General features: G+C 41.8%; 1 non-coding gene across 1 annotated transcript; it reads right to left on the reverse strand.

The window, feature by feature from the left end:
• Positions 1-3,664: 3,664 nt before the first annotated feature.
• LOC136732153 (U5 spliceosomal RNA) lies at positions 3,665-3,779 on the reverse strand. The gene has a single exon (XR_010809791.1). It is a non-coding gene; the product is annotated as a U5 spliceosomal RNA (small nuclear RNA).
• Positions 3,780-27,183: the final 23,404 nt, after the last annotated feature.

Below are 27,183 nucleotides of genomic sequence, written 5' to 3' on the forward strand. Positions count from 1 at the left end.
ATCAAGGTAAGGAATTATTTGCTATAAATAAAAAAACTTACCATCAACCATACGGTTTCGAAGACATTGGTTTTCATTTTTAAGTCTTGTGATTTCCTTTTCGAGCTGCTTAACGTTTTGCTGTAGCTCAACTTCACTGGACTCTTTAAATGTCTGTAGAATATGACGGGATCTAATTCTTGAAGCTCCATCGGTTTTCTTTCTTATTTTGTGCTGTATTCAGAGAGAAAAAGAGTTTAAAATGAATATATATATATATATATATATATGAAAATGATTTAAAAAACACAATCCTGCAATACATTTATTATCGTCACTGTAATTATCTCACCGGTAACTGTGGTTCATCAAGGTCACTATCATCTGAAATTTGAAGTTTTTTGTTTGGTTTAGGTACTGTCTTCATTTTAGGACAGGGCATTTTTGTTAGGTCATTAAGTTTTCTTCTTAGTTCGCCTTCTTTTCCTAAAATAAAAATAAAATAAATAAAACCCTGCATTATGTCCACAGATATTTGGGGATTATATTTATTTGTCATAAAAATACTGTGCTTTGACCATACAAATTAAGATGAACAGCCAACAGTGAATCAAAACTGAAGTTAAATTATATCTGGTTTAATTTATTTTGTGATTTGGGGGATTTTATTGTAAAGCACAACACACAATAAATCGTTCTTACAAATGCCAGTCAAGTATGACGAGTTTTTAGCGCCCTCACCACCACCTACCATGTTATAAGAGTATGTTAGAAGTACAACACATTAATAACTTAAACATTCATTTCAAATATACTGTGATTGTATATATCAAATAGCATGTAAAGACTTTAATGTTTTTTTTTTTAAATAAACATTGTTACCAGTCATAATGATCTGCGCTTCATGGACAGGCCATCCACCTTTTGGAGGTTTGTTCGTGTCTCTCCACTCTGCTCTGAAGTTTCGAGTCGTCTCTTCGTCATCATCAGCAATGCTGAATAAATCAAAATTGCGAAAGCAAGCAGTGGGAATCACGCTGTAAGAGTCTTTGTCGACCCCGCTTTCCCACTTCACCAACGCGTGCATCACCGCCATACTACCTTCACCTTCTCGTCCGTTTTTTCTGCGCCTTTTTCCCCCGACAAGTCACGGCACAAAAAACAGTCCCGCTCTGCATTCTGGTACTTGGCGTTCTTAATAACACCAACAGGGTGTAATCGCATAGACCACTCGAGTATAAAGTACTACATATCCCATCTGTTACAGTTTTTTTTCTTCTTCTGAAACTGCAAGCGCACTACATAAAGTTTGGCAAATGAAGAAATTTGGATGATGAGTTTACAATCTTATAAACAGTATTTAAGTAAACCTAGATATGCAATTCCAAAAAGAACAGCATCGAGATGGAGAAACAGGATACAAAAATAATAATACAATGTTTATACTTTTTGTATTTTAATTACAGTATGTAATTATTGCCTTTTGATTTACATTTACAGAAAAAGAACGGCGGCAAACGTGGACTACCCAACAAGAAGCAACAAAGTTACTAAAATATCAGATTCTCAGGTAAGCTTCATGCAGCCATACATGTATAATTATAAAATCAATCCAAAAAATAGACCTTGTTTACCCTACAACTGATTTGAGTGTTAATTCTATTTAAGATATAAAAAAATATTTTGTTTTCTGAACTAATAATCTGTGAACATTCTATTATCTCTATAATTTTAATTAATACATTTATTTTATTATTGGTGGAACATTATATTTTTCAGCTCAGATGATTTCACGTACCATCAATTTTTCTGTTAATAAATGTGCAAAAACAAATCAGATGGATAGGCCCCTACATATGAACATTAAGTTAAAGGCCTAGAGTGAGTGTTCTTCACTTCCAGTCATGGCGGGCCACAATCCAGCTCTTTGTAACTCATCAACAACCAAAGACCTGGGAAAAGGGTTAAATGGCTTCAGTTAAGCCAATTAGGTAATTAAGAGCTCAACTGGAAAAAAAACAGCAGGCATAGGGGTACTTTAGGACCACAGTCACTGATATAACCTACAATGTTGTTGTAATGAAAATCAGCAGACAGTGGGCCTCCTCCAGGACTAAGGTTGAGAAGCACTGGTCTTGAAGACCACAATAACAATCGACCTCAAGGGCTAGGGATATTCGAGGTGATGCTAAACCAGTCCTGAATGTTTAAATATAATGTTATTTTCTTGTAGTGTGCCGTTGCTGTTAATGCAACCAGTTATATTGAGCCATCAAATACAGAAGCTGACGAAAGACATCAACATGTAAATTTAGTTGTAAATTTAAAGTGTGTGTGAAAAGTATTTTGTATATGGAGATTAACCCATAGTTTCACAGATAAATTGTGGACCAGTGATATTCAGGATCTTCAAAACAAGTCCTGAATGCTCAAACTTAACACTTCTTTTTTTAGAGTGTCGTTGCTATCAATCCAGCCAGTGATGTGGAGCCATCAGATACAGAAGCTGATGAAAAACAACATGTAAATTTCCTAAATTAATATGGTGCATCAAAATACTTATTTAGCACTTTCAACTGTTTCTTTGTGATTCCTAAAATTACTTTACAGGCTGGGGCTGGGGGAAGACACTGCGCCCGCCTGGAGAAGCCTGTACAAGCCCCCCTCAATAAGAGAGCTGGCAATCTGCAGTGGAGGGTGTTACACACCATTATTGCTGTCAATTCTTTTATTACTGTTCTTAACCCTGCTGTGTCCGACGCCTGCCCATTCTGTGCTCAGAGAGAGACCGTGTTTCACTGTTTCAGCACTTGCTCTCGGTTGTCACCCATTTTTAGTCTTTTAACTCGTCTTTTTACTGATCTTAACCTGATTTTTAACACAAAGGTTTTTATTTTAGGGGCGCGATACACCAGAAGGACCAAACATGTGGACCAGCTGGTAAACTTCTTGCTGGGCCAGGCTAAAATGGCCGTCTATAAGACTAGGAAGAACAGAGTGTGTGGGGAGGGCAGTGAGGATGCAGTGAGAGTGTTTGCCATGCTGGTCAAGTGCAGAGTCAGACTAGAGTTTAACTATTACAGGCTGATGAATGATTTGGAGAGTTTTGAACAGGTCTGGTGTATTAATGATGCCCTTTGTGAATTGTATGACGGGGAGTTGGTTTTTATTATGTAATTCATTTATAGGGTTTAGTATTTGATGGTTGTTTTGTTGTGTGTATTGGGTTGCTTTCTTTAAAAGTGTACAGATCAGTGGCGGAGTTAATGCTTGTTGGGGGGAGACAAACAAAGGGGAACACTATTTTTTATTTATTTATTTATTTTCTTTTGTATGAATTATTGCGTGTTGCAAACAGGCAATGAAGTCTGATAAAAGTCAAAAAGTCTCTCTCTCTCTCACACACACACACACAGCCAGCAAGACACACAGAGCCAGCCAGCTCAGCGATGACATCACAAACATCTCTCTCAGGTGACTCCTATGACATCACAGAGCACGTACATTCCGTTGCTTGCCGTCTGTCAACCACTCAGTCACTGCCAGCCAGACTGGCTGGCTGACTGGATGGTGGGGCTGCTTGCTGCTGCTGCGTACCTTAGCAAGCTTATTTGCTTGACCGGCCTTCCTCCTCCGCCCACATGCCCACCTATGTCCGATCTGCTGTTCACCTGGATCACAGCTCCGCCCCAACAAGGCAGAGCCTCCCAAGAATGGTACAAACTCACCCACGATCCCCTCCACGGAAAGCTATAGCAAAAGGCAAAAGCATTATACGTAATGAAGAGGAACCCGAGTCCAAGACGCATCCGACCAGCCATACATATTTGTGTGTATTAAAGATCACATTTTATTACATTTAGATTTTCTGTACTTTATTACATCTTTTTGTGATTTTTAAATGTATTGTTTCTTTTCCTTATATATGTATGTATGTATGTATGTATGTATGTATGTGTGTGTGTGTCTGTGTGAAAGTGTATGTGTTTGTGTGTCTCTGTGTGAAAGTGAGTGTGTGTGTGTCTGTCTCTGTGTTTGTGTGTCTGTCTCTGTGAAAGTGAGTGTGTGTGCGTGTGTCTGTCTGTGAAAGTGTGTGTGTGTGTGTGTGGGTGTGACAGTGTGTATGAGTGTCTGTCTGTCATGTAACTCGCACATCTGTGAGGGCACCATTTTTGCAGAAAGAGATGTACACATTTTGGAGCAACATATGCTGCCATCCAGACATCGTCTTTTCCAGGGACATCCCTGCATTTTTCAGCAGGATAACGCCAAACCACATTCTGCCCAGATTACAAGCGCATGGTTGCGTAGGCAGAGAGTGCGGGTGCTAGCATGGCCTGCCTGCAGTCCTGACCTGTCTCCGAATTGAGAATGTGTGGCGCACTATGAAGTGCAAATTAAGACAACGAAGGCCCTGTGCAGTTGCGCAGCTGAGGAAATGCATAATGGATGAATGGGGGGAAATCCCACTTGCTAAACTTAACCAAGTGGTGTCTTCAGTGCCCAAGTGCTTAATAAGTGTTATTAAAAGAAAAGGTGATGTTACATAGTGGTAAACAGTCGACTGTCCTAACTTTCTTGATTTCTTTTCACTGCTAATGAGATGCTGTAGAGTGAGTTAGTTATATTGCTTTCAGGAGCTCTAATCGTATTGATGAGTTCATGCAGCATTTGTAATTGAATTTCAAAAAGAAATCCTTGCTGTCTGGCCTGTGTGTATGAGATGTACTCTGTCAATCTTTGGCTAACAACTGAAACATTGGTAGAACAGAAATGGCAACATAAAAAAGAAAAGTACATTTTAAAAGAGCACATTAAATAGGATGAATATACAGTTTTTTACAATCACTTTGTCACTAATTTCAGAACCTTGATGTCATTTTTCAAAACTCTAGACACAAAACTCAAAACGGTCATCACTTGTAACACAGGCTGTCCAATGTTCAAAACATTGCATTGTGCATTCATATCTTTAAAGAAACCTTGCACTTGCAGACTTGTTGGTTCAAATAATTCATTTATCATGAAATACCATAGTAACATTTATTTAGATCACCCACACAGAAGATACCGATAGTTTCACTGTGTAGTTGTTCGTACAATCATTAAATATTGTAGTACAAAATATGTGATACATGTTTCATTATGGTACTACACATAAATACATCACTGTAAAAGGACTAGTAGAGAGAATACTACAGACACAGTGGAATCATTGAACAAAATCTGAAATGTATTGATGCAATACAATCAAATCACACCATAGGTTTCTTTGAATCCATGCAAAAATAATTAGCTACAAAAACGAACAAAACTACAGTAAAATGTCAACTGCAGTGTTCCTCACCTGGCTTAGTGTAAAAAGCAAAACAAAGGATTGATTACTGTACTTCTAAATTTCCAACAGCCCTGTGTTCAGGTTCAGGTTCTCACAACCATTTTTCACAAGAGGCATCTTGAAACTGAACATACCTGAACATACTCAGTCATCAGCTGCTTCACTCTGTCTGCATTTCTTTCAAAAGGCACACTATACTCTGTGCTACACATTGGTATGCAGTATACAGTCATTTGACAATTGAGAGTAGCCTAATGTTTAGTGCATGCTGAAGACTTGCCGCTTCTCAGTACGGACATTTCTGATGATTGAGGCCACAGTTGATCCTGAGTTGATTCTGAGGTTTGATTGAATCATTGTAGCTGCCTCAGTCATGGTCATGCCATGATTTACAACATGTTCTACAACTATTTCTCGGATTTCACTGGACACTATTTGCTGTTGCTGCCGCTGTCTGGTCCGTGGCCTTGTCCTCTACCACGTTCCCCCAACACCTCTCAAATGAGGCCCATGGCTGCCTCTCTGGTGAGGCCTAAGCCCTCCTCTATGACGAGGCCCACGACCACCTCTCAGAAGGGGTGCATGTCCCCTTCCATTCCTTTGACCACCACGTCTTCCTCCTCCCACTGCTTGACCTCTATTGTGACCTGGATGACTTGCCGGCTCCATGTTATCACTGTGTTGCTGGGGTGGATAGCACTCATTTCACTCGATACTCGTACCACAATGTGAAATCAATCATCAATAACCAGTTGGCAGTATTGGAAAAGCAATTACAAGGGCCTGCATACATACAGTAATGTCAAATCTGATGTGGAAGAACAATCATCTTCAACCAGGTTGGAGCGTTAGTTGCAATGCCTTTAATACACGCAGCGTGGAGAGGAACAGTGACTCAAGAAGATCCCAAAGTCGCTCTGCCTTCATTTTAACAGTCAGAGCTTTTATACACAAAAATCAAAGAGCTGGTTATAATCAGAAAGTCATTACTATGTTATCTTAAAAGTTAGCTAAGCAGAATTTATATCATTATAGGACAGAGTTCATAGATCAACACATGGATTAGGGAGCAGGCACTTCAATCATACTGTTTGACATTGTCTCCAAGATTCTCATCGTAAATAACAAGCAGAAATCAAACTACCTTCTGGCCTGACCTTCTAGCTTGACCTTATCTTTCTTAAGTATACAAGAGAGAAAAACAGGTATTAGAGAAAGAATTTCTAACTTTCCTTCCACACTGAAAACATGGTGTGGAAAAGTGCTACATGATGATGAATGATGATGAAATATTACATCCATAGATAATGTAGTCCAACTGGTTCATGCTCCTCGGTTATTGGTGTCAATGGATCTCATTATCCTGAAACTTTCATGATCGAAACATGGAATACTGTTCGTCAGTTTCCATAAAACTATGAATTAAGAGTAATGCAACAGTCACTTATCATTTTGAGCAGCTGTATCAATTGATAGTTAGATCTTTGTAATGAAATGAATAGACAGTGATCTCAGATGTAATGTGTGAATTGCATTTTGAAATGGTAATACTTTGACGTTAAGTTGTATCATTTTAGTTCAATGAACAAATGATCTGAGGTTGATGTGTATTGTATCCAAGCAATTGAAAAATGTGCATTTTGATCATCGGGTGTGAGTTTTGTGTCTAGAGTTTTGAAAAATGACATCAAGGTTCTGAAATGAGTGCCAAAGTGATTGTAAAAAAGTGTAATATCAGGGGACAGTGGCTATTACTGATCTGGCCTTCCGTGGCCTCTGTATTAATGTAACAGGTCACATTGTATGTGTACACTGATACTTGATAGTATAATATAGTACAAGTAAAAAACATACATAGGTATCATAGAAGTATTTTGCAGAAATGATTATGGATACTTATCAAAATGGAGAGGAAATGCTAAATCCAGTCTCCCCAGGCTGAGCTTCTATTGCTACACCTGCTAAGTGGCTGCTGGCCCCACTATATGGATAGAGCCACACCAAGTACAAGAGTCTCCCCATTGCTATTTATATCTCCCTATCCAGTCTTCTATACGTGTCAGGTATACAAGTGTGTGTGTGTGTGTGTGTGTCTGTCTGTCTGTCTGTCTGTGAAAGTGTGTGTGTGTGTGTGTGTGTGAAAGTGTGTGTGAGTGTCTGTCTGTCTGTCTGTCATGTAACTTGCACATCTGTTAGGGCACCATTAATGCAGAGATGTACACATATTGTTTATTTTCCATATATATGTATGTATGTATGTATGCATGTCCAATTGCTTTGACAATACAAATGCACTGAATTGAGACAGAGAGAGAGAGAGAGAGAGAGAGAGAGGTGCTAAGGCACATTTGTAACATAAATTAGGGAACATTTGAAACATGCTTAGGGAACATTCATAAGAACATAAGAACATAAGAACATAAGAAAGTTTACAAACGAGAGGAGGCCATTCGACCCATCATGCTCGTTTGGTGTCCATTAATATCTAAGTGATCCATGGATCCTATCCAGTCTATTTTGAAATGTTCCCAAACTTTCAGCTTCTACCACTTTCCATCTTGAATGCCTTGAAGCCCAATTTCCATTTGTTGTCCCCTGGTGCGTGTGTCCCTGCTGATCTGGAAAAGCTCCTCTGGTTTGAGGAACCTTTCATGATTTTGAAGACTTGGATCAAGTACCCACGTAATCTCCTCTGTTCCAGGGTGAAAAGGTTCAGTTCCCTCAGTCTCTCCGAGTAGGACTTTCCCTTCAGACCTGGAATAAGTCTGGTTGCTCTCCTCTGAACTGTCTCTAAAGCAGCAATATCCTTCTTGAAGTGTGGTGCCCAGAACTGTACACAGTATTCCAGATGAGGTCTAGCGCATTGTACTGTCTTAACATTACTTAAATTCTACACTTTTGACGATATACCCTAGCATTCTGTATGCCTTTTGTATTGCTTCCCCACATTGTTTGGATGGAGAAAGTGAATCCACATAGATTCCTAGGTCTTTCTCATGCATTACTTCATCTAGATCTGTACCTCCCATAGTGTAATTATAGTGGACATTTTTGTTTTACTGCATGTATTACCTTGCACTTGTCCACATTGAATTTCATTTGCCAGGTGTCAGCCCACAACTGAATTTATCTAAGTTCATCTGAATAGCATGTGCTGCCAAGATTGTATCTGCTAAGCCACCTATTTTAGTATCATCTGCAAATTTGACAAGGTTGCTAAGTATCCCAGAGTCCAGATCATTAATATAGATTAGAAAAAGCAAAGGCCCTAGTACTGATCCCTGTGGAACTCCACTAACAACCTCACTCCAGTTAGAAGTGACTCCTCTAATCTGTTTCCTATACATCAACCAGTTCATAATCCATCTACTTACATTACCCTGAATGCCTACAGCTTCCAATTTGAGGATCAGTCTTTGGTGTGGAACCTTATCAAAAGCTTTTTGGAAATCTAAGTATATCATATCATATGCTTTCACGTGATCTACAGCTGCAGTTGCATGTTCAAAAAAATGTATTAAGTTAGTAAGACATGATCTGCCTCGTCTAAACCCATGTTGACTATCTCCAAGAATATGGTTTTCATTGAGATGCTCCTCTATTTTCTGTCTAATAATTTTTTCCAACATTTTACAGGTGATGTAGGTGAGACTGATTGGTCTGTAATTTCCTGGCTCAGTTTTGTCCCCTTTCTTGTGGATTGGTATGAAATTTGCTGTCTTCCAGTCAGTGGGAACATCCCCTGTTCTAAGTGTCATTTGAAATAATCGAGTTAACGGCCTATACATAATTTCCCTCATTTCTTTAAGTACTGTTGGAAATATCCCATCTGGCCCAGGTGATTTGTTTGATTTTAATTCTGCTAGTCCCTTTAGTACCTCCTCCTCATTTATCCTGATCTCTCTTAGGGTTTGACTGGATTGATTGTCAACCTGTGGCATGTCATCTGTTTTTTCTTTTGTAAAAACCTCTGTGAAATACTCATATAGAATATTTGCCACATCTTGTTCGTTTTCCAAGATACCTCCATTTTTGCCCTTTATCTGTTTCACCTCCTCCTTAATTGACCGCTTGCTGTTGTAATTTTGAAAAAAGCTCATTGCATTGGTTGTAGCTCCAAGAGCTATGTTTCTTTCTATTTCCCTCTTTGCTTTCCTGATCCCTTTCTTAAGATCTCTTTGCAGCTCAACATATTCTATGTATTTTGTTTCATCACCATCCCTTTTGTATGTGCTATACAACATTTTCTTCCTCTTTATATTTTTTTGCATGCCTCTGGTTTGTATGTATGTATGTATGTATGTATGTATGTATGTATGTATGTGTGGAAGGAAAGTTAGAAATTCTTTTCTCACAACTGTTTTTCTCTCTTGTATACTTAAGAAAGATAAGGTCAAGCTAGAAGGTCAGGAGGCCATAAGGTAGTTTGATTTCTCTTTGTTATTTACAATGAGACCCTTGGAGACAATGTCAAACAGAATGACCTACGTGCCTGTTCCCTAATACCATGTATAGACCTATGAACTCTGTTCGATAATGATATATGTTCTGCTTAGTTAGCCTTTAAGATAACATAGTAATGACTTTCTAGCATGTATGTATGTATGTATATATATATATATATATATATATATATATATATATATATATGTATGAATGTATGTATGTCCAATTGCTTTTGACAATACAAATGAATTGAGAGGGAGAGAGAGAGAGAGAGAGACAGACAGACAGACTGACAAACAGAAAAACAGACACACACACAAACACACACACACACAGAGCCAGCCAGCCCGCCAGCCAGCCAGCCAGCCAGCCAGCTCAGCGATGACATCACGAGCCTCTCTCAGCTGACTGCTATGACATCACAGAGCACGTACATTCCGTTGCTTGCCGTCTGTCAACCACTCAGTCACTGCCAGCCAGACTGGCTGGCTGGCTGGATGTGGGGGCTGCTTGCTGCTGCTGCGTACCTTAGCAAGCTTATTTGCTTGACCGGCCTTCCTATTCCTCTGCCCACATGCCCACCTATGCCTCTACTCCAAGATACTTATACAATAGAAAAACTATGGTAATAATAATATAGCCCAAGACAAAAAATATTAATCTTTCTAGACTGTATTAAAGTTCAGCACTTCGGAAAAATAGAATTATTTTGTATTTCAATAAAACAAAAATTATTACTGGTATCCACACACCCAACCAATGTAAATGTCACGGACGGTGTTAATTAGCTCCTTAATCACCATTACTTATTATATTTATATTTCACTTCACTTTATGCAATATGGCTTGTGTATTTTGTTTGGTTCTATATTGCCATTATTTTGTGTGTTGATTATCTTTCACTTTATTGTTTAATTTGTTATTCACTTAGTATTATTTTGATTGTTTGCACGCGTGCCTTATTATTTTTGTTTCTTCTTTCTTTCACAACTCACCTGGGTCCACCTGCACTCTTCACACGCGTCCCCACTTAATCACCCTGCCCTGGGAGAGGAGAGGATTATCTGCTGTAGTCCACTTTCCAATGTGGGAGGTCTCTGCGGCTCATATCTCATTCAATTATTTATTCATTTATCCTACATCAAGTTTATTTATTTTCCCACGTTTCATTCAATCACCATCAGAAGCTCTCTGTGCTAAAAGTGGCAGCACATTTGTCTCACACACATCAAACTCACCTTTTCCTGCTTCCCAAGCCTTATCAACTTACTCAGACCCTCGTCAACTTACTCAAACCCTCTTCAACTTTGGTTAACATTGCTCTGCATTCTAACAGCTATTCTTTCTCCTATTCTTAATTTCTTACAAGAAATGTATTCAGGTTTTTTTATCAATATGTTTTATTTATATTTATACAGATGTCACTCCATTATTCGTTTATTGAAGTCATATATGTACCTAACAAAATATTAGCCAATAGGCCATTGATCTCAATAATGATTCCCATAATCCTAGGACACCTTCTCTTTTACTCTTCCTTTCCATTCTTACTTTTCTCCTGTAAAGCATTTTATATTACTTGAGCTTACTTATTCTATAGTTGTAATCTTATACTTCTGCGGTATCTTACCCTTTTCCTACATCACTCATCTTAAAACCATGGTCTACTTTGACTTTCATTTCAGGTATTATATGCTAGGCACCAATAACCAAACATTTTCTGAAAGACTGTAACATGTCACCAGACTGTTTACATTCTCCTGCTTTCACAGGCTGTCAGGGCTGCACCAGGCTCTCTTCTAGCCTTTCGTTTCCTTGAATTTGACTTTTGACAGAGCTTGTCCATAACATGATGTTTAACAAACAAATTCTGGTTCTTCTTGTGGAGACACCATGACTATTTATGTATTACTATTATTATCCATCTGTTTATTCAATGTATATTTTGGATTACTTTTCTTATAATAGTCTTTCTTTCTGATTTCTGATGCTTGAGGCACTCTGTATAGAGCCAAAGATCCTCATGAATATGATAAATCTGTTGTTACATTTTTAAATATAATTCTAAAATGATTGCCAAAACATAGACATTTACCTTATATCACCTTCAAACTATACATATTCATAAACACACAAAGCACATACACATTGATATCTAAAGATAATTCAGATATCCGATCTGTGGCATGTTTTATTGACCCTGCAGTGTCTCAAACAGCCCTTATAACTTATTATTTAAGCTTATGATTATTTAGAATAAAATGTCAAATAATCCCACTCGATTATTTCATTATTTCACTATCTCAGTTTTCTTGATCAATTGTGAAAAAGTTCTGTTATTTCCTCCTCATCTGTAGAGGCTACATTAGCCCACTCCCCGGTCTGATATTCTCGTAGTAACTGTATCCAAATGTTGGGCGGACATTTAGCCTTCACGATGATGTGTACATCGTGCGGGTGAAGGAGGTGAATAACCATCTTTTCATCTAGAATATCCCAAAAAGTTGTGTTACCCTGGTTTGGTTTTAATTTTGGGAGGGACACCCATATCATTTCTTTTTCTCCTGGGGAGAAGGGGACATGGGTTTTAGTCGTATAGACTATTGATTGACCTTCCTCTTTACTCTGTCTAGTTTTGACTTGCATGGGTGCAGCTGGGACCGTTTTCAGAGCGGTCAGATCTGGATACAATGTATTATTATAACCAAAATCAGTGATTGATTTATATTCCGGATTATATGGGGGAGGAGCGCTAGCAAAACCTCCTTTTTCATATTCCCATGCTTTGCGATCTAAATCATCCCAATCGGGCCTGTCGTCCTCGGAGTGATCTGTGTCGCGACGCGCTCCTAACACGGCAGCACATCGCGCACCTACACCTTCACCTTTTCTGACCACTTTTCTTGCCCTTCTAATTTGCCTTGTAGTTCTATTAATTCTATCGTATTTTTCACAACTTCTTCTCTCAATTCACATTACTGTTTATGATGATCTTCCATTTCTGTTATTTTCTTTTCTTGATTCTCACCAACCTGACACAATATCACAATTCCTTTCTCTGTCTTATCTGGTTGTTGTTGCTTCCACCAGTCCCGGTGCTCCTTCGGAGACCAGTCTTTCTCCCAACTTCCTTCCAACATTTTCTTCTCTACATTCTGTTTTTTTATTTCTCAAAAAACCAATAATGCTGGTGTCACTCACTGTGACGATTTATCTGAAATATTACATTATTATATATTATATATATATATATATATATATATATATTATAATAAAAACAAACACTCTAGTAAGGTACGGACACCCGTACATGACACTGGCTAAGGTAAGGGAACCCATAAACAACCATAAGCACCCCCGGACCTAGGACAGACTGTAACTTGCTAACTTGCTAACTTGCTAACTGTTTTGTTTGCTTCACATCGTTTGCTGCTAGTTGCATGCCAAACGAGTTCGTTCTGTCCAAAATATAAGCTTTTTTCTTCTAATAAACTCAATAAAAATACAGTGCACTAGCAACTATTTCCCTTTCAAAAGTTGTAGTCCCGTTTCAGTTAAAACAAAATGTGTTCTTCAAACAAAGAAAATACTTGTGTTTCTTTTCCCTCTTTACCTGCTCTTATCACAAAGCTTCTCAACACAATCTCAGGTGCAGGTGCACTCTGCGCTATCCTTTGCCCGAGCTTTGTCCAGGAAAACTCACTGTAGCCATCTTAGTTCAACACGGGCTCTCCTTACCTGCGAGTCACACGGGTCCAGTTCACTTTGCAAGTGAACAGTCTCTTCTCAGAAACAATAAGGAAACTTGGAAAGAAACACAATCCCAGGTCGGTGTTAAAAAAAAGTTCTTTGTTTTCATATTAAAAGAAAACATTTGTATTTTCTCTGCACACTTCACAGCTCCAATTAGCACAACTAATCCCTGCCCCCCTCAGAACCGTCACTAAAGAAAGGTACTCACAGTCATTTTAAATATGACATCCTGTAGTGTTTGTTTTCAAAATATGATCTTATTATCACTTGAACCAAATAAATCCTTTGACCCACTAATACCAAATTACAGTTATGGGGGCCACAGATGTGATTTGAAAATACGATCTTCCATGTCTTTCTGTTGTGTTTTGACCTGGGGATCTGTAATTGTCCAAGTGGCTACTGCACATGTACTTATTTAATATTAAATGTGTTATTTAATTAGGCTTGGTTCTGGTGAGCATGTACAAGACGTCAGCTTTTTAAATAACTGTGTGTATTGGATCATACACATTTTAGAAATACTCTCTCAAACTTCCCGCATTGGTACCTCACCAGGGAGGTTGAAAACAGCAATAGCATTGAAAAAGTGTGATTGTAGTTCTGCTCTTCTGCAATATATTTCTACAATATCTTTAACATCTTCTTTAACATTGTTTTAAAGGCTGGGACCAATATGGTGGAATATCTCCAACACACGGACATTGAGAGACTCGACCCCTTTGTGCTGCTGCTCAGAGACCAACTCTCAGTTGTCTCTGAGTAGGCTATGGATCAACTTCCTTTCCTAATATGAAGGAGACCATGGATACAAAACCTATGAAAAACAGGTGATTATTGTTATTCTTCTCATTATAAACTACTTAATACATCTCTCCCATAAAGTACAACAGGATAGTGGTGACGTCATTCAGGATTGGATTGCCATTGGTCAAAAGCCCTCTGAGAGAAATTGTGTGGCGACACTCCACACTCTTAGAAGAAATTGTTCTGCACAGAACCATAAAGGGTTCCTCGAGTAATCGCTCTGGTGGATCCCTTTATGGTTCTATGTAGAACCCCTTCAAAGGGGTTACATGAAGAACCCCCAAACATAGCGTTCTACACAGAACCATTCGTTTTAAAATGTTATATATAGAACCCATTCAAAAGGGGGACACGTGCTATACCTGAATTTGTTTTCCAAATACAATCTTTAAAAAATGTATGATTTCATATATACAAACACACATACACAACGTAGAAATCGCACTACTAGTGAAGTAACTTCATTTACATTATATGCCACAACTCCTCAATTTGGAACGCAAAAACAAGACATCTGATGTAAAAGTGTAAACTAATTACGAACAGCACTTTTGATTTTTATCTTCAATTCAGGGGCTACTTATTCGAACAGTAAACTGTATTCTCTCTTCAGAGTGACTGGAATGTTTTTGCCTACATTCAACTTAAATATGAAAGTTTCCAAAAACGGCATAGTTTTCTTTAAGGCTATTCAATGCCAAACACAAAATTCTCTCTGCTTTCAGTGCTTGTCCTTCAGCACAATTACACAGGTTCATGATGTTCTCATTTCAATACATTGTTTTCTTATTTAAACTATTTGACTTTGAGCTTACATTGAGAATAAAATCACTTTTGCAAGTAAAACCTGGCCAAGAAAGGAAGCAGCACTACAATAAAACAATACACAGAATACAAAGCAGTTCCTTCAAAAGTGAAAGTGATAAAGAGTGATGTCTGTCAGTAAATTACGTTGAGATACATATTGGTTATTTTGAATTAGGAGTCCAACTTCAATAACTTCTATTAACAAGCCAAAATACAGATCAGAATTACGGGTAATTGAAAATAATATGTAGCGCCTAGGTAAGCTTGGATGTGTTCAGAGAAACACTAAAAACGGACCTTCCTCACACCCGTCTTGTTGAGGTGGACGTGGTCATACAGGTGATGTGGCTGGATGTCTCAGTGTGTGCCAGGTGGACGTTGGGGAGGAGGGCACATCTTCGGGATACTTCTGCGTTGATGGCCTGGATGATGTGCAGGGGCACGTCTGTGCGGGGCAGCAGTGTGGAGATGGTGATTTTGGCAGTTTGGAATTCCTCTGTGGCTTTCTTTGCCACCTGTCTCAGGGCTGAGGCCACATCGCCCCTGCGGGCACTCAGGTCGTTAGTGCCGGTGTGGATGAGGATGTGTTTGACCTGGCACAGCCTCCTCTTGGAGAGCAGCTCCAGGGCTCTCTGTGCTGTCGGGCACCAAAGCTTTTTCACTTTTCGCCCAGGGAAGAGGCGCCTCTCATCCAGGAACTTCCCATTGGAGTCGCTCAGAATGACCACCTCTGTGTTGACCTGCCACTCCGGGTTTTGCGTCGGGAGTGGTGGGGGCAGCGGGTGTGTTTTAGGGGAGTGGCGTTTCAGGGGTTTGTGTATTAGTGGCAGGTCTGGTGATAGTGGGGGTGTCAGGAGTGGTGGGGAGTGTGGGTGGATCAGTGGGTGCGTCAGTGGGTGCATCAGGGGTTGTAGGTGTTGTGGGGTCAGTGCAGTGCAGTCTCTGTGCTCCTCTCTTAGCTTCTCCAGCTGGCTCTGCAGGCTCCTCAGCTGGCTGTGCTGGGGTGTCCTGGTCAGCTCCTCCCTCGCTCTGTGCAGCTCCGTCCTCAGGGTTTGGCTCTGCTCCTCCTGGTCTCTCACTGCTGCTCTCAGCTTATGGATCTCAGCCTTGTGGTGCATCTTTAGTCCCTGAACTCCGCAAACTTCAGCTCCAGCACTGATAGGCATTCCTTTAGTGTTTTAATGTTGCTGGAGAGTTTTGGGGAGACAGGGGGGCAGTCTGTGGGAGATGGGGCACTGTCTGGCTCCGTGTGGCTGGGGGCAGACTGCAGGGTGGCCGGCTCTGGCTCGTGTTTCTCTACCTCAGTCTGCTGCTTTGAGGTGTGGAAGCCGAGAGATAATTGGTCCAGGCTGCTCTCGCTGTCCTGCACCATGATGGTCCCGTTGTGGTATACATTAAAAGTGAGCATCACACTGTCTGTGTCTTTCTCTACCAGCACTGAGATCTGCCTGCCTCTGCTAATGCCCCTCTTGTTGTTATTGGGGTATGTCTGGCACAGGGTTTTGTGAAAGGCGGTGGGGTACTGAGTGTAGAACAGTAGATTGTTCTTGACCCTGTTTTCTCCTTTACCGGTGTAGTCTAGGATGAGGGTCTCAGGAGATGCTCTCATCACAGCTTGTTTGTAGTCCTTCTTAGCCTGTGCAGAGCGAATGTCTTCAGGGTATCGGATTTCAAAAGGCAGCTCTGCAGTCAGACTGCTGTTCGATAGATTTGTATCAGTCTCAGTGGCAGTTGGGCTCTCTCCTACTGTCACTCTATTCAAATTGGAGCTCTGCATTTTCATTGGCTGAGTCAACTACTGAGAATGCTTATTTATTTTATTAATACATATTTTTTTGTTTAATTATTTGTCTCTATAGGTGAAAGGTCTTACCTCCAATTCTTGTCTTCAGCTTTTCTTTTCTGACTTTTCTTCCTGAACTGTCTCTCTGCTTTCTTCTTTTTGTGTTTCTCTTAAAATTATTATTTTTTGAATACTTTTTCTTCTGAATTTCTATTCCATGTCTTCTGTGTATGTTTATAGTGCTATATATTCATTTGTAAATGACAAATTAAATCCGCTTATGTATAAAAACAAATGTTTTTTAGGAGCTCATATTCCTCTCTCTCTCTCTCTCTCTCTCTCTCTCTCTCTCTCTCTCTCTCTCTCTCTCTCTCTTTCTCTCTCTCCCTCTCAATTCAATTCATTTGTATTGTCAAAGCAATTGGACATACATACATATACATACATACATACATACATACATACATACATACATCTACACGGAAAATAAATAATAGAATTATGAATCACAATAAGATGTAATGAAGTACAGAAAATGAAAATGTAAAAAAATGTGATCTTTAATACATACAAATAAAGAAAATAGGTTTACTATTTCCAGATTCCTTTTTTGAAATACAGTGACATGCATAACAAACAAGTATTTACATTATATTTACAGCCGGTGCTCGTGTGTCACTGTGTCCCTCAGGCTGTGGTAGGCGCTGACATATTGGGCAGCCAGGGTGGCTGTGTGTCCCTCCCCCAGGAGGACTGGCGTTTTTCTTTTTTCTCAGTTTTGTCACAGGTTGGGTGGGCATCCATTATGTTGTTACAGAATTTGTCCCTTATTTTGGGCTAAAGCTTTACGTGGAGGGGAACGTGGATCAGTTTGTACCATTTTTGGGAGAATCTGCCTTGTTGGGGCGGAGCTGTGACCAGGTGAACAGCAGATCGGGCATAGGTGGGCATTTGGGCAGAGGAGTTGGAAGGCCGGTCAAGCAAATAAGCTTGCTAAGGTACGCAGCAGCAGCAAGCATCCCCCACATCCAGCCAGCCAGCCAGTCTGGCTGGCGGTGACTGAGTGGTTGTCAGACGGCAAGCAACGGAATGTACGTGCTCTGTGATGTCATAGCAGTCAGCTGAGAGAGGCTCGTGGTGTCATCGCTGAGCTGGCTGGCTGGCTGGCTCTGTGTGTGTGTGTGTATGTCTGTGTGTGTGTGTGTGTGTCTGTTTGTCTGTTTTTCAGTCTGTCTGTCTCTCTCTCTCTCTCTCTCTCTCTCTCTCTCTCCCTCTCAATTCAATTCATTTGTATTGTCAAAGCAATTGGACATACATACATGCATACATGCTAGAAAGTCATTACTATGTTATCTTAAAGGCTAACTAAGCAGAACATATATCATTATAGAACAGAGTCCATAGGTCTACACATGGTTTTAGGGAACAGGCACGTAGGTCATACCGTTTGACATTGTTTCCAAGGTTCTCATCGTAAATAACAAACAGAAATCAAACTAGCTTCTGGCCTGACCTTCTAGCTTGACTCTATCTTTCCGCCTTATATACTTGGTGAATAATTGAGGAAGTAGCACCAAGTGACCACATTAGGCTGCCTGAGGGTTTCTGGGGAGTGTAGTTGTCTAGGGTCGGTTTTCTACCCTAGAGTGCAGACCTTGCAGCAGACCTGGCCTGACATGTCTGCCATGTATGACCCTGCCCCTTGGTTTGTCCCACATCCTCCCCCCCAGCTGCGACCCCATAGGTCGAGCGACAGCCGCAAAAAAGCATGCACCCGGGACAGCCCATCAACATTCCCCATGGCCTTCCCTGGCCTGTGCTGCAGGGTGAAATGAAAATGTTGGAGACTCAAAAACCACCTCATCACACGGGCATTCCTGTCTTTCGAACGATGCATCCAAGTGAGGGGGGCATGGTCAGTGATCAGGGTGAAGTGCCTGCCCAACAAATAGTATCGAAGACTGTCCAAAGCCCACTTCACTGCCAAACATTCTTCTTCAACTACCAAATAATTTATTTCATTGGATTCCAACTTTCTGCTAAGGAACAACACCGGGTGTTCGTGATCACCCATTCTTTGGGACAAAACCACTCCGATCCCCACCTCAGAGGCGTCCGTCTGGACTATAAATTCTTTCTGAAAGTCAGGTACCATTAAAACGGGGTTGCGGCAGAGCGCCTCCTGTAGGCTCCGGAAAGCCCGGTTTGCTGTATCACCCCATCTAACCATATTGGGTTCTGTAGCCTTAGTCATATCAGTCAGAGGGGCCACTAAGGTAGCATAGTTGGGAATAAACCTCCGGTAATACCCAGTTAACCCTAAAAATGCCCTAACCTGCTTTTTATTGACAGGCCTAGGCCAAGAGTTTATGGCTTCAACCTTGGATATTTGGGGTTTCACCATACCCCTCCCTACTGTATAGCCCAAGTATTTGGCCTCTTCCAACCCCAAATTGCATTTGGTTGGATTAGCCATCAGGCCTGCTGCATGTATTGAATCCAATACCGCTTGGAGCTGAGACAAATGTGATTCCCAATCTGGACTGTGAATGACCACATCATCTAAATATGCTGCCGCATACGTCCTGTGTGGTCTAAGTATGTGGTCCATCAACCTTTGAAAGGTGGCAGGAGCACCATGCAGGCCAAAGGGCATCACTGTGTAGTGAAACAGACCATCTGGGGTTGCAAAGGCTGTTTTTTCTTTGGCACCCGGGGTCAAGGGAATCTGCCAGTAGCCCTTGGCTAAGTCAATAGTTGAAATATAGCGAGCATTCCCAATATTCTCTAACAATTCATCTACTCGGGGCATTGGGTATGCATCAAACTTTGAAATTTCATTAACCTTTCTAAAATCATTACAGAATCTCCAGGAGCCATCAGGTTTGGAAACCATGACTATAGGGCTGGACCACTCACTGTGGGATTCTTCAATAACCCCTGCCTCCAGCATTTCCTTAACCTCATTTCTAATAGTGTTCCTGCGAGCTTCTGGTACCCTGTAAGGCCTCATATTTACCTTCTTTCCTGGGAGAGACACAATGTTGTGAGAGACTAAATGGGTACGCCCCGGTATGCCTGAGAAAACTTCCCTATTACGTATTATCAAGTCGTTCACCTCCTTCAACTGGTCAGGTGACAAGGCAGCTGCAATATTCACCTTCGGTGTCCCTAGTGGCTGAGGGGGGTAAGTCAACATCAACACTTCCCTGTCCTTCCAGGCTTTTATTAAGTTGACATGATATATTTGTTCTGGGGGTCGGCGGCCGGGTTGCTGAACCTTATAGTTCACTTCCCGTATTCGCTCTATAATCTCATAAGGTCCCATCCACGTAGCCAGAAATTTACATTCTACAGTGGGAACCAACACCAACACCCTATCACCAGGCTGGAACACCCTCAGTGTAGCCTGACGATTATAGGCGAATTGTTGGTGTTCCTGTGCCTGCCTTAGGTGCTCTCTCACAATGGGAGTGACTGTGGCTATTCTCTCTTGCATAGCATTGATGTGCTCGACTACACTCCGGAAAGGAGTGGACTCGTGTTCCCACGTTTCACGGGCTATGTCTAATATCCCCCTGGGGTGCCTCCCATATAACAGTTCAAAAGGCGAAAAGCCCAGGGAAGCCTGTGGGACTTCCCTAATGGCAGACATCAAGTAGGGCAGCATGAATTCCCAATTTTTCCCATCCTTATCGATTACCTTTCTTAGCATGGACTTCAGGGTCCTATTAAATCTCTCAACCAACCCATCTGTTTGTGGGTGGTAGACTGATGTTCTCAACTGCTTAACCTGCAACAATTTACACAGATCGGTCATAACCTTAGACATAAAGGGTGTGCCCTGATCTGTTAATATCTCCCTCGGTATCCCCACCCTACTACACATCAACATTAGCTCTTTTGCAATACCTTTTGAAGCCATGGTCCGCAGTGGAATGGCTTCTGGGTACCTGGTGGCATAATCCAAAATAACCAGTATATACTGATGCCCTCTGGCTGATTTCGGGAGAGGTCCCACCACATCCATAGCTATCCTAGCAAAGGGGGTCTCTATGATGGGCAAAGGGACCAGTGGGCTTCTGAAGGCTGGTTTAGGAGCATGTAGTTGACATTCAGGACATGAGCTACAATGTTCTGTCACGTCTGCATGTACGCCTGGCCAGTAAAACCTCCTCAGGAGTCTATCCTTGGTTTTGTCCATCCCCAGATGTCCCCCCAGGATATGCCCATGTGCCAGATTGAGAACTGTTCGTCTGAATGGGGTGGGAACTAGCAATTGCTCCACAATGTCCACCCCTATCTTATTTACACGGTACAATAGGTCATTTTTTACCATAAAATAAGGATAAGCTGTTGGCGGGTCTGCAGTAGTCATAGGGGTCCCATTTACTACCTTCACATTTTCTTTAGCATAGTGTAGAGTGAGATCTCGCACCTGTGCGCTGCCAAAATCAGTGGGGAGTCCCTCTAACACTGACACTTCTACATTGTCAGCTTCAGGGGTCTCTATGAATGGATTCTCACCCACCCTGCTAGTGCTGGGTTCCTCACCCTCCATAGGGTCATCTACGTCACTACATTCCACCCCTATGTTTTCAGTTTAATTTTCCCCAACCAAAACCTTCACTGTCGACTCAACTGGAACCAGGTCTACTTTTAGCTCTAGTTGTGGGATCGAGGCAACTTCTGGCTTACAGTTTTCAGTGTGCATTTCCAATTTACTATGTTTTCTATCTAGTTTTCCAAAATTAGGAAAATATCGTCCCAGTATCACATCATATGGCATGTTGGGTACCACACCGACTTCGTAATCTAGTTTCCCGGCCTCTGTCTGTATGTTTACAAGGGCTGTGGGATAGGGGCGTGTGTCACCATGTGTGCATGTGATACTGAGCTCCTGATGTCTATCCAGCTTGTTGGTCGCTACTAGTTTTTCTGTGACCAGTGTAACCATACTGCCAGAGTCGAGTAGAGCAGCCACTTCTTTCTCATCGACTATCACTGTACACATGTGTTTTGGATTAGGTACTCCGCCTATGAAAACATCCGTCCCAACAGGGCAGGCATAAAATACCGGTTTCTCTTTCCCCATATCACACACATTACATTGCATTGGTTCCTCTCTACCTGGGCAGTGGGCCGCAATATGTCCTACTTTGTCACAATTGTAGCAGACAATTGGTTGTGATGGTGACCCCCTATAACCCTTAGTCTCGGCTTTAGGCCCCACCTTTGCCCCCCCCAGTCTTGCTCTTTTCTTCCAACCCAGCGCGTCATGTTTCCCAGAGTACTTTGGAACCATCTTACCCGGTCCGCTGGTTCGTCATGGCCTGGGGAACGAGTTTTTAACCTCCGGTACATGCTCTGCTGCTCCGGCTGTATAGAACCGCTCTACAATGGCCACCAAGGTGTCAGCGGACAGCACCTCATTCTGGCCAACCCAGCGTCGAACATCCTTGGGCAAACAGCGTTGGTAGTTGTCAAGGACTATGGCCTCCACCACCTCGGCTGATGAATGGACCTCTGGCTGTAGCCATTTCCTGGCCAGATGGATCAGATCAAACATCTGCGTTCGGATTGGTTGTCCTGGTTGGTAGGCCCACTGCTGAAACCGATGTGCCCTCACTGCGGTGGTCACGCCCAATCGGGTCATTATCTCCGCTTTCAATTTATCATAGTCCTGGGCGTCCTTCAGCTCCAGATCAAAGTACGCTTTCTGTGCATCCCCTGCCAGATAAGGTGCCACAAGCCCTGCACAGGAATCTTTTGGCCATCCCTCTCTCCGCTGTCCTCTCAAAGGTCATAAGGAAGGCCTCAACATCGTCCTGTTTTGTCATTTTCTGCAGAAAGTGATTGGTGCGGGGAGTGGAATGGGTTGCAGCCCCCTGTGGCCCAATCCTGGTTGCAAGTGCTTCAACACTCTCTTTCAGCTCTTTAGTCACCTTTTCCTGCTCTTCTCTAAACATTTTATTTGTATCATGCTGGACCTGCAGTGCTTCCTGATGCATCCGCATAGCATCCTGGTGAGCCACCTGCTGCACCCTGGTCGCTTCCTGTTGGGCTATTACAGCCTGTAGTTTTTTTTTTTTTGGATAAAAAAATTCACTCAGCCAGTCTGGGTTTCATGAGGTGCTGCCCGCATTCTACACCAAATGTGACAAAACACCTTGGCTGTACACATGTGCGGGTCTTCTCTGTGATCTTCTTAGGAGTAAAAACCAGTCATGACCCAGGGAGGAGGTTGCAAATACAGGGCTGTGCCTGTATGTTTACTTCAAACAAAACAAATCTGAAAACAAAACCTAACTCACACTGGAGTTGTAACTAATCTTACATAATCATTCTATTTTAAACAAAGTCTGGAATAAATAAGTCTTGGCTTTCTCCTTATGAGCTACCTCTGTTTTCCAGATAACTCACCCTATTGTCTCTCACTTCTCTCTCTCTCAGGCCCGCCTTATATACCTGGTGAATAATTGAGGAAGTAACACCAAGTGACCACATTAGGTGCTAGAATGGCTGCCTGAGGGTTTCTGGGGAGTGTAGTTGCCTAGGGTCGGTATTCTACCCTAGAGTACACACCTTGCAGCAGACCTGGCCTGACATATCTGCCATGTATGACCCTGCCCCTTGGTTTGTCACATTACATACATACATACATATACACGGAAAATAAATAATAGAATTATGAATCACAATAAGATGTAATGAAGTACAGAAAAAGAAAATGTAATAAAATGTGATCTTTAATACATACAAATAAAGAAAATAGGTATACCATTTCCAGATTCCTTTTTTGAAATACAATGACATGCATTACAAACGAGTATTTACATTATATTTACAGCCGGTGCTCGTGTGTCACTGTGTCCCTCAGGCTGTGGTTGGCGCTGACATATTGGGCAGAATGTGTCCCTTATTTTGGGCTAAAGCTTTCTGTGGAGGGGAACGTGGATCAGTTTGTACCATTTTTGGGAGGATCTGCCTTGTTGGGGCGGAGCTGTGATCCAGGTGAACAGCAGATCGGGCATAGGTGGGCATGTGGGCAGAGGAGTAGGAAGGCCGGTCAAGCAAATAAGCTTGCTAAGGTACACAGCAGCAGCAAGCAGCCCCCCCATCCAGCCAGCCAGCCAGTCTGGCTAGCAGTGACTGAGTGGTTGACAGACGGCAAGCAACGGAATGTTCATGCTCTGTGATGTCATAGCAGTCAGCTGAGAGAGGCTTGTGATGTCATCGCTGAGCTGGCTGGCTGGCTGGCTGGCTGGCTGTGTGTATGTCTGTGTGTGTGTGTGTGTGTGTGTGTGTGTGTGTGTGTGTGTCTGTTTGTGTTTGTCAGTCTGTCTGTCTGTCTGTCTCTCTCTCTCTCTCTCTCTCTCTCTCTCTCTCTCTCTCTCTCTCCCTCTCAATTCAATTCATTTGTATTGTCAAAGCAATTGGACATACATACATACATACATACATGCTAGAAAATCATTACTATGTTATCTTAAAGGCTAACTAAGCAGAACATATTTCATTATAGAACAGAGTTCATAGATCTTCACATGGTTTTAAGGAACAGGCACGTAGGTCATACCGTTTGACATTGTCTCCAAGGTTCTCATCGTAAATAACAAACAGAAATCAAACTACCTTATGGCCTCCTGACCTTCTAGCTTGACCTTATCTTTCTTAAGTATACAAGAGAGAAAAACAGGTTTGAGAAAATCATTTCTAACTTTCCTTCCATACAATAATACATACATACATACATACGGAAAATAAATAATAGAATTATGAATCTCAATATAATGTAATGAAGTACAGAAAAAGAAAATGTAATAAAATGTGATCTTTAATACATTCAAATAAAGAAAATAGTTTTACTATTTCCAGATTCCTTTTTGAAATACAATGACATGCATTACAAACGAGTATTTACATTATATTTACAGCCGGTGCTCGTGTGTCACTGTGTCCCTCAGGCTGTGGTAGGCGCTGACATATTGGGCAGCCAGGGTGGCTGTGTGTCCCTCCACCAGGAGGACTGAGCGTTTTTCTTTTTTCTCAGTTTTGTCACAGGTTGGGTGGGCATTCGTTATGTTGTTACAGAATGTGTCCCTTATTTTGGGCTAAAGCTTTCCGTGGAGGGGAACGTGGATCAGTTTGTACCATTTTTGGGAGGATCTGCCTTGTTGGGGCGGAGCTGTGATCCAGGTGAACAGCAGATCGGGCTTAGGTGGGCATTTGGGCATAGGAGTAGGAAGGCCGGTCAGGCAAATTAGCTTGCTAAGATACGCAGCAGCAGCAAGCAGCCCCCCCATCCAGCCAGCCAGCCAGTCTGGCTGGCAGTGACTGAGTGGTTGACAGACGGCAAGCAACGGAATGTACGTGCTCTGTGATGTCATAGTAGTCAGCTGAGAGAGGCTCGTGATGTCATGGCTGAGCTGGCTGGCTGTCTGGCTGGCTGGCTCTGTGTGTGTGTGTGTGTGTGTGTGTGTGTGTGTGTGCGTGTGTCTGTCTGTCTGTCAATTCATTTCAATTCAATTCAAAGGTGCTTTATTGGCATGATCTATAACAATATTGCCAAAGCAGATACAAATGTTCTATCAATCAAGACAAAACATTGCAATACAAGATTCAGTGGAACAAATATAGTACACATTGAAATAAAATTAAGTAGGATATAAACCATATTTGTTGTTTGTATCAAAATGTGTGTCATGACATCAGAAAAATCACTGTTTTTATTTTGTTTTGCAAATGGAGTGCCACAGGCTGGTGTCTACACACTGTCTCGCAGGCTGTGGCAGGTGGATACATATTGCGCTGCTAAGAAGGCAGTGCGCTCCTCCTCTCCCAGCAGGACGGGGAGTTTGCAGCAATCGGGGATCATGCTGAACTCAGGGATATGCATTTTTAATATTTTAAAGTATGTCTCCCTGATTTTTGTGTATTTAGGGCAGGACAGCAGGAAATGCGCCTGTGTTTCGACCTCCCCTAGGTCACACTGGCTGCACAGCCGCTCTTCTCTGGCAACCCAGAATTTTCTGTAGCGGCCTTTTTCAATGGCGAGGCTGTGGTCACTGAGCCTGTATTTAGTTAGATTTTGTCTCTCTTTTATATTTTGGATTTTTAAGTATTCAGCCAATGTAATGTTTCTATTCAGGGCCCGGTAGCATTCCAATTTGTTTTGTAATTCTAATTCGTGTCTCTAATCTTTTGTGTATTTGCTTTTCAGGTACATGTCAATTTTCCCAATTGTTGTTGTTTTGGTCATTGTGTGTTCGGGCTCTGTGAGCCTCAGAGCCGTGGGGGCGTTTCTGTGTACGTGTAAGATGTTTTTATTAAATTCTAGGTGGAATATTTCCATGGGGCTTTTGTCCCAATTGTTGTTATTGAGGTTCATGAGGGGACCCCACACTTCGCTCCCATATAGCAGGATTGGTTGGATGATGGAGTTTAATATTTTAATCCAAATAGTTATTGGTATTGTTGTTTTCCCAAATTGTGTCTTTATGGCATAAAATGCCCGGCGTGCCTTGTCTTTTAATGCGTTTATAGCCAGGCTGAAGCTCCCTGACGCACTGATGGTCAGGCCAAGGTAGTTGTATCTGGTGCAGTGCTCTAATCCAGTGCTGCCCAGAGTGAAGCGGTACCTGTTTCCCTGAGATGGGGCTTTTTTCTGGAAAACCATAACTCTGGTCTTGTCCAGATTGACTGCCAGGGCCCATTTCTGACAGTACTGCTCTAGCAGCGCCAGGTTCTGCTGAAGCCCCTGCTCTGTGGGCGACAGCAGCACCAGGTCGTCTGCGTAGAGCAGGAACTTGATCTCTGTGTCATGGAGAGTTAGGCTGCGGGCGTCAGACTGCTCCAACACTGTGGCCAACTCGATGATGTAGATGTTGAACAGTGTTGGACTCAGACTGCAGCCCTGTCTCACTCCCCGCCCCTGAGTGAAGAACTCTGTTCTTGAGTTGCCAATTTGAACTCCGCATTTGTTTTCAGAATACATTGGTTTAATGATGTCATAAACTTTACCCCCTACACCACTCTGTAGAAGTTTATAAAATAATCCCTTGTGCCAGATTGAGTCAAATGCCTTTCTAAAGTCTACAAAACAGGCAAATATTTTTCCTTTATTGTTTTGGGTATATTTATTTATGAGGGTGTGTAGAGTGTAAATATGATCGGTTGTGCTGTGTTTTGGTAGGAAGCCAATCTGACTCTTATTCAGGACACTGTGCTTGGTAAGGAAGGCCAGTATCTGGGCGTTGATGATACTGCA

Source organism: Amia ocellicauda, unplaced genomic scaffold (assembly GCF_036373705.1).
Source record: "Amia ocellicauda isolate fAmiCal2 unplaced genomic scaffold, fAmiCal2.hap1 HAP1_SCAFFOLD_34, whole genome shotgun sequence".
In the NCBI taxonomy this organism is placed as follows: Eukaryota; Metazoa; Chordata; class Actinopteri; order Amiiformes; family Amiidae; genus Amia; species Amia ocellicauda.